This window comes from Lactuca sativa, chromosome 3, assembly GCF_002870075.4.
Source record: "Lactuca sativa cultivar Salinas chromosome 3, Lsat_Salinas_v11, whole genome shotgun sequence".
Classification (NCBI taxonomy): Eukaryota; Viridiplantae; Streptophyta; class Magnoliopsida; order Asterales; family Asteraceae; genus Lactuca; species Lactuca sativa.
This window is the reverse complement of record NC_056625.2, coordinates 219,146,838-219,156,640: the sequence shown is the minus strand read 5'-3', so window position 1 is coordinate 219,156,640 and position 9,803 is coordinate 219,146,838.

Below are 9,803 nucleotides of genomic sequence, written 5' to 3'. Positions count from 1 at the left end.
GGGTGTCAAACCCAATATAGATCTATACACAATTATCACGCTCTCCCTACAAGAGAATTACCTGACAACCTAAGTTAACTAGTTTACACATAGTTTGATATTCAAACCTCTTCTGTGGAGGAAGTAAAATCACCTTTTTTGAATAAATTAGTGATACTAATTCCCTAAAATATTACTTATTATAGTTGATCACGTAGGATATGAAAACCCCATTTGTTTTGAGGGTAAAACCTTTTTCATGTAGTAAAAATCTCTAAACTATGCTCATTGAAGTTTATTGTATGTGTTCGAAATGAATGAGTAAACCTTATCATGAACGTCAAAATTTCAGTTTATAATGAGAAACTATCAACAAAATACATTCAATATTTGGATCTTATAGATATACACTTTGCTCAACATAATACAAAGTGTTATGAAAGTTATAAGCTGCTAACCAGTTTTTAGCCTTTCAGTACTGTTTTAGAAAAATCATACGAAGTCGAAAACTGGATCCATAAATTCTGAGAGTTCATAAAATGTGTCTAGTTTATCCATAATTTTTCTTATGATTTTTGGAAGTCTTTATCTTGGGTTAAAATGTTCATATTCACAGACTGGTCTGGATTTGTTCTTGAAATGATAGGCTGTTTTGTAAAAATCACCATAAATTGTAGAAAAATCGTATGGAGATGTGCAAGTAGTCATTTTAAATGTATAAACCTGAAATATTTGAATCTAATACAGTTTTGAAAACTAAAATGTTTAAGTTGACCAAAACAGTCCGTGAATGGAGTTAAACTTTCTTGATGAAAGCTGTTGGAAAAGTTTAGTTGTGTTCTTGGTGTTTTAACTTGTATTCTCCCCCCCCCCCCCTTAAAACTTAAGAAAAAAATGAAAATATACGGGTATGAACTCACGTTGTGTGATTTCAGTGGATTAATGTTGAAGAAAAGAAGTGTTTAACTCAAGAACACTTAGAGGGTTGCTAGAAGATTCGAGAATCTAACACAAATATGATGGAGTTTGTGTAAGGAATCTATGATTTGAGTAAAATGAAGTGTAATAACCATAAGGAGGGTGATGATACTTACCAAATGAAGGAGAAAATCTTGAAAAATCCCTTGGAAATCTCGAAATTATGTGAGAGAATTTGAGAGAAAAGATGTGGTTGATCTTTGGTGGAAATGAAAGAAATGAGTGAGAATGAGGAGAGAGTGTGAGTTTTCAGCCTTTGACCACGAGTGTGGCTGGTTAAATTGTGGGGAAAGTACTCTTGAATGACCAGGTATGGTGGAGAAGGGTGTGGGTTAGTCATGGAGTGGGTATGGGGGTGGTTGCTTGTGTCTAACACTATGGAAAAGTCAACACTCCACCACAAGATCTTACTGTATGGATTTTATTCTTAATTAAGGATTTCCTTAAAAATATGTTAAATTTATGAATATATGGGACCTCATATCTCAAAATATGAGTTTTGGTGAAAATTCCCCATTAAAATAATTAAATGCGGGCTTAAAATGGAGTCGTGGTCGAAAACCGAGTGAAAATGGTGAAATCCTAAGTCAGGGCCTGGTCTCGGATCTCAGCAGCCTTAGAACCGGAGGGAGGACTTGGTCACCGAAGTGGGTCTGAAGGGAAGGGACTGCGGTCCGAGGAGGGTCCGAAGCGAGGATCTGGTGCGGCTTGGTGACTACGGCTCGGAGACTTTGGCTCGATGGTTGCGGTCAGACGGCTGCGGGCTTGCTTCTTGGGACCTCGGCTCAAGGAGAGCTTGGTCCTTATAGAGGGACTGCGGTCCAAAAGGCTAATTTTCTAAGGAATCTTCCCGTTTCGAGTGGTTTTTCACCAAGTCAAGTGTCGGGATGCCCCAAATGATTAAAATAAATCAAAAGGGGTTTTGAGAGAGATTCCACATTCTTGGAGAGATTTGGGAGAGATTTGACATACTTGGAGAGATTTCGCATACAGAGAGAGATTTTACATTCTTTTCGAGATTTGGGAGAGATTTGACATACTTGTAGAGATTTCACATACGAAGAGAGATTTGGGAGAGATTCCACATTCTTGGAGAGATTTCTCATACAAAGAGAGATTTGGGGGAGATAGAGTGAAAGAGATTGAGAGAGACTTCTTTTGAGACCTTTTTGAGTGTTTGGCTCTATAATTCAAGGTTCGTAAACCTCGTTAAGTCTTGTTATGACTGTCATATGCCCCCGAGGGTTAAGGAAAAATGTTTTATCGAGTAGTTTCATCACTTGCCCTGATTAGGGTTTAGGGTTCTTGAACACGTGAAAACTCTTAGTGATACCTTGCATTAAGGGTGCGAGTTGTTCGATAAGAAAAATAATGAAAACCCTAGCATACAAGGGTTAGATGAGTTGACCGGTTTGACTTGTTGACTTTAGTTGACTTTGACTTGACTGGAAATTGACGGTTGTCACAGCCCAATAAGGAAATCCGAGTCCATAATGGACTTAAACTAGGAGTTTTAGGGTTTCCAATCTTTTGTTGACCATTTGAAGAGTTTGTATGGAGTGTTTGATGGAATTTTGTTGTTATTGAATAAACATCATGCATACTTTCAAGTTTTAGTCACAAATGTTACTGTTGTTAGTGTTTACAAAAACCATAGAATTCCTTGTTGTGACATTGTTCTTGACCTGCACCTAGATATTACTTAATGGATTCAATCTCGAGCTTTTATCTTTGTTCTTGACCTGCACCTAGATTTTAAGTATTGGTTTACAGCTTTTATCTTCGTTTTCTTCACAACTTCAAGATGAACATATAAATTTCTATATGAATGAATTCATCTGGAATAGTTAGACTTCCTTTAAAATTTGACTTTGAGCATACATTGGGTATAAAGGCTTCTTGTTTAGGTTCTTATAAATCAGCACTTTCAGCTTTGAGAAACTTCAGAGATAATTACAGAGAGATCGATTCCTCTAGATCACTTTAGCAAGTTCATAGATAACACCAAATTGATTGAGGAGGCTTCAATGCAATTTAACACATAACTTCAAATATAGCTTCACCTTGCTTCTAGGATTGAAAGGTTGTGTGTTGAAAAATAATCTTCACTTCTTGTTCCTTCGAATGAAAAATCTTTATCGATCACAGATGCGTCTTAAAAGGTAACCATAAATAAAAAGTCCATGTGGATCAAAGAGTCATAAAGACCCTTCTCATAAAAGTTGTTCAAGGAACCAGCCTTTACTCAAATGGAGACTACTCGCAGTATCTGTGTGAACACGGAGTAACGCACTGCGATTTGTTATGTATTAGAGAACTACTCATAGTTATTGTTGATGTTATCCCCTGCATATCCTCAATGAAAGATCTCAATATAGTTTTTCAAGTTAACAATTTAACTTGGCCCTTGGCGAGACATTCAATTGTTTCTGAATCTCAGTTGAATGTATCATTCTAGTGCCAGTGAGAGTTAATAAGGAATAACTCACAAAACCATTATGTGACAAAAATATCCAAAGACATATTTTCACAGTTTAGCATGACACGAGGTCATGGCTCTTTGGTGGGACATTCAATAATAATCGTGTCTTGCGAGTTGCATCGCCCTAGTGCCAATAACCATTAATTCCTTACCTGTGGAGAATGTATCTGAGAATACATTTGAGTCTCTACAGTTTTGCAAGATAAAGAGAATGTCAAGACCCTGGGCGGGATGTTCAGCGATATCTATTTCCCCCTTAGGTGAATCACCTTGGTGTCGTGACAGTTCTTAGGTAAAGATTGAAGGGTTTTGAGCATTCTAACACTCCTATGGTGTACATGCAACCCTAGAAACCTTGGATCTATGTTTTACTAAGATACATGCAAATTTGATTTTCCAAGGTTCTTATCCTAACTAGCATGGCATGGGGTACTTGTAATATAAAAGCTAGTAGAATAACATACCTTTCTTGTTGCTTAGATTCCTTAAGAACTTTGTGAGTCTAGCATCCCAAACGTGATGCCTCAAATGTTTAACACAACACCAAAACTCTTGAAATAACTTGAGAGAAGCACACTATCACTCAAAATCGGCTAGCCCTCCATGTTATTGTCTATGTGCTGATTTGGCTAGCTTATGGGGACTTTATATAGTGTGACACAAGTAGGGTTACACCATCTAAACCCTAATTGACATGGGTCTTCATTTCCTCAATGATCCATGGGTTTTGACCTCCATGGAGCATCCATGGAGCACCTTATGGGTTTTAGCCCAATCCAATAAACCATGGGTCATAAGCCCACTATATAAGAATGGATGATTTTCACAATCAATCCCGATATATTTAATTAGTCTCTTTTTGATCACAAACTTAATTCCAAATTAATTCTTGATCAATACTAATTAAATAATATGATTTTATATTAATATCTTATAACTTATAATGTATTAACAAATCATAAGTGTCCTTTTTCTCATTTTGTCTATCCAATTATCATGATGCAATGCAACCCAAATGGACCATGCCAAATCGGGGTCAAGTACAAACTGTGACAACCAGGAACTTCTATCCTATACAGTTAATCAATTCTATCAATGTTAAACTCGATTATGTTACCTTTTAGCTCCGTTAAGTGCTCGTTTAAGTGTTGTATGGTTGATTACAATCAAGGTTGATATTAGGGATGAGTTATCAAGTCGTAAAAGTAGCAAATCGGGCCAAACACTCCTTTAAGAGGAGTGTACGGCCGTACACATGGGTGTAAGGTCATACACCCCCTCATGGTCAGACACTCACCCCCATATATAGGAGTACAGCCCCTTCCTACATTCCTTTCTCCTCTTGGCTGCACACTACTTCTTCTCTCTCAAGTTTCTTCAACCGTGAACTCTCCAAGGCTTCAAAAACGTGATTACTCCATCCTCTAGCTTGTTAAACTTGAAAGACCTCTTGATTCAAGCCTTAGTTCATCAAATTTCATCATGTTCTTCACCCCTTTGAAGGAGTATGGCCACACACCCCTTTGTACGACCGTACACCCCTTTAAAGGCTCTCAAAAGTGAGAATTTGGCCCCTAACTTCAAGTGGGACATGATCTTCGCCTTGATGAACCTTAAAGTCGATAAATTGGACATAAACATGAAGAGTGTATGGCCGCACACACACCTTAGGTCCGTACACCCACTTTGATGAACATTTTAGGCCTCAAACTTGTACTACAAGCAAGTATGGGACCTAGAGCACTTCCTTGATGCTTCTTAGGACCTTGAAACACCTCAACATGCACACTTTTATGAGTGTATGACCGTACACTCATGGGGCACACACCATGGCCGTACACACCCCTAGGGTGCTCGTACACCTCCCCCACTCAATCATATGTGAGCTTAGCACTTAGTCCAAGTATTTCCATGTCCTTAGGGTGGTTTTCTATCATGTGTAGTCGTGAAATACCCTAATTTGAATCATATATGTGTTAATACATGATAATTAGGATCCAATTGTGTTTGAGGCTTCATCTGACACTCAGCATCTCTTATCGATCCTTCATACAAACCACTCACTCGAGGTGAGTTCATACACCTATGCTTTTTCGATTTTTAAACGTTTTTAGGGGGAATACAAGCCTAACACAAATGTTTTTTTTGTAAACTAATACAAAAGAACTTTTAACAGGTATAAGACTCATGCAATTGATTCAGACAACGATTTTCATATATTTAGATATCTTATCCTTTTTGTACTATGTTGAGCATAAGGGACGTTTTCAACTTACCACCAAAATTGCATAGTTTTTCAGATTCAACATTCGCATTATATACATGTAAACTATAATAGGTATATTTTGGGGTTTCAAATCATAAATTTTACGAATTCAGAGTTAATCACCACTAAACATATAAACTATGGCAGATTTAGTTTATGGTATTCTTTATTGCAAAGCATGGCATTTAATAATTATTTAAGTATAATTATTACCGTATACTGCATCCAACAAATTCAAATACAAGAAAACACTTTGAATTACATGAAAACTATATTGTACAACATTGTGAGGCTCTACTTCAAAACTGTACCCTTAGGATACTGAATTAAATCCTATCCTAGTATAACCAGAGTCTACTAGAGGGAGAGCATGAGATTTGTGAATAGATCTATTTAGGATTGACAATCCTACACCTAAACTGCTAGCAACAGTTAGGCAGACATGCCTGGGGTGACAAATGTCATTTAACCAACACTTGAAGAACGTTGTAAAAGTCTCTAGGTCATATCAGGCATGGTTATACGGCTCACAATAAGTATAAATTAATCAATTGCTTATGGAATTTCATTCATCAATGGTTTTATTTTATGTAATAAGATTACTATACATACTGGGGTTACTCAGGGTTTTCACACTATACATACTAGTGTTAACCAAGGCTTTCAAACTATACACTACTTAAAATACTGGTCCATGGATTTTATACACGAACTTTCATACAAAACCATACGATATAGTTGGTGGTACCAGGAATACATACAAGTACTTTAAGACATAAGAACAGAATTTAATAACGAACTTACAATTGGTCTTAGGGTTTAAGACTAATTATCATTACTTAAGAAAATATTGGATTTTCTTGGAAACATATAAACATTTCTACAAAGTCATTAATAGATTTTCATTACAAAACATGCTTATGAACTTACCAGCTTTATGCTGATACTCTTTCAAAACTGTTTGCATTCTCAGGAAATCAGTAGACAGGTACCTTTTGGAGTTTCTAGAAGACAGAGTATATAGAGTCTCATTTTTCCTTTGATTATACTTTGATGTTTAGAAACAAGAATCAAAACATATGTTTACTATCATAACTATGATGCAATGGTTGTGATACCTATGCATGACGTCCTCTGCCCCTAAACGTTTCCACCGTTCCGGTTTGGCGGTGTGACAGATTGATATCAGAGCCCTTGTTTATAGTGAATTAAGTATACCAAACCTTACATGGTATACAACTATAAACACTAAGGGGCTGAAGCGATCTGGAACTAAAAGTATATTTTCAAAATATAAGTATTTTATAAGAAGTATACAAAAATACATACTTAACAGAACCAGAGTCATAGGTAGAACAAAAAAAAAGTATTTAGATGCTGGACACTGTGGTTAAACCTGAACAATTATGTAATCATGTCTAGGGTCAATATAGCCTGATCAACTATATTTACTCGAGACATGACCAACATGTTCTTGGGAGTGACTGTAGTGTTGCAGCAAGCCTAAAACTTACCAAGTATATATACATCAGGTATCGGTAAGAACAAAGCATACAACTTAAAATACTATATGAGTATTTTAGCTAGAGCCAAATACAGTATAGAGATTCATTTCAATTGTTACTACATATTCTTTCTTAGCGATATTTACTTGCAGTAGTAACTCTCCTCTATATATATCACTTCATAGAACACTTTAACTTTCAGAATGAGATATATCTTGTTTCATATATCTTGATTTAAATTTAAGGGACTTATCATCCTCTTCTTCCTGATTGTTCTAGAACAAGATGCCTCCCCGAAGAAGACCCATCAGAAGGAACAACGACACCCCGCCACCGCCACCTCCACAATTCGATACTGCCATGTTCAAGGCAGCATTTACTGTCGCCATGACTGCAACAATGGCACAAATCAATCAAGGAAGCTCTGGGGGATCAGGAGGTGGACCAGACCCCCAAAATCTTGGTGGAGGTCAGGGACACCAGAAGGAGTGTTCCTACAAAGACTTCATGAATGCCAAAACCAAGTCCGTCGACGGAAATGGTGGAGTCATTTCCTTGACTCGATGGTTTGAGAAGATTGAATCCATCTTCAAAATCTGTGCCTGTTACGAAGCAAACAAGGTTAAGTTTGCTGCTTGCACCTTAACCGACCGAGCACTAACCTGGTGGAATGGTCGAGTCAAATCCCTAACCCTGTCGATCGCCAATGTCATGGGTTGGGAGAGCTTGAAAGAACTCATGCTAGCTGAGTACTACCCAAGGGGTGAGATGCAGAAGTTGGAACATGAGCTTTGGACCCTGAAGATAAAGGGTTCCGACATCGCTGCTTACACCACTAGGTTTTGTGATCTGGCTCTCCTTTGTCCGGGAATGGTCACCCTAGAAAGCAAAAAGATTGAGAGGTATATTTGGGGACTGACGGCCCCAACCAAAGGAAATGCTTTGGCTGCTAGACCCACTACATTTGATAGCGTCAAGTGCCTGGCACAGACCCTGATAGATCATTGGGTCGATCTTGATAAGGTGACAGCCGCTCCCAAACCACAACAGGAGAGTGGAGAGAAGAAGAAGAAGTTTTGGAACAAACACAAGGGGCAGTCATCATAGGAGCCCCCCAAGAAACAACAATCAGTGGCAATTCATGCTGCTACTACTCCTACTCCTACTCCAGCTGTTGTTCCAACCACTCAAGCTTCCACTGGTGGTTATGCTAGAAACCTACCTCTGTGCAACAAGTGTAACTTTCATCATCAGTGACCCTGCCTTGAATTGAAATGCAACAGATGTGGAAAGAAGGGGCACACGGCTCGATACTGCAAGACACTCGTTCAACCAACGAACCAGGCTCCTGGGGCAAGCGTTGGTCATGCCTGCTATGGATGTGGAGATGTTCGGCACTTCAAAAGAAATTGCTCCAAAGCAACAATAGATGGCAACAAAGGGAGAGTACTGGCTATGGGCCAGGAGGAAGAGATCGCTGATCCTACCATTGTTACGGGTACGTTCCTTCTTGACAACTCTTATGCATGCATTCTTTTCGATCAGGCATTCAAACATCTTCTCAAATGTAAATCCCAACCTTTAACCGAAACATTTACCATCGAGATTGCTAACGGAAAGAAAGAAAGTACTAACGACATATTCATAAGCTGTACTCTTACCCTATACAATCATTCCTTTCCCATCGATCTTATGCTTGTATCCATAAAAAGCTTCGATATCATAATCGGCATGGATTGGTTCAGCCCCAATCATGCTGATATCCTTTGCTACGAGAAAGACATTTGTCTCAAACTTCCCTCTAGCGAAGCCCTCACTATTTTCGGTGATAAACTCAGTTCGAACCTTCGTATCATTTCATTTATCAAAGCTCAGAAGTATCTGCGGAAGGAGTACCATGCATTCCTAGCTCATGTTGTTGATGAAACGCAAAAAGCCAAAGACCTCGAGAGCATCCCCGAAGTCTGCAACTTTCCTGATGTCTTCCCTGATGACTTTCCTGGAATTCCTCCTGAGCGCCAAGTTGAGTTTCGTATCGACTTAATTCCCGGAGCTACTCCTGTAGGTAAATCTCCCTACCGTCTGGCGCCGACAGAAATGCAAGAGTTGTCCAGCCAGCTTAATGAGTTGATTAGCAAAGGATTCATAAGACCAAGTTCCTCACCTTTGGGGGCCCCAATTTTATTCGTAAAGAAGAAGGACGGATCCTTTCGGATGTGCATTGACTACCAAGAGTTGAACAAGCTTACCGTCAAGAACCGTTATCCCTTACCTAGAATCGACGAACTTTTTGACCAACTTCAGGGAGCCAGTTATTTCTAGAAGATAGACCTTAAATCAGGGTACCATCAGTTGCGAGTTTACGAGAATGATGTGCCCAGGACAACATTTCGAACTCGATATGGACACTATGAGTTTGTAGTAATGCCCTTCGGTCTAACCAACGCACCGGCATTATTCATGGACCTGATGAATCGGGTGTGCCACTCTTTCCTAGACATGTCCGTGATCGTGTTTATTAACGATATACTTGTCTATTCGCAGAGCGAAGATGATCATAAACAACACTTGAGACTAGTGCTAGAAACATTAA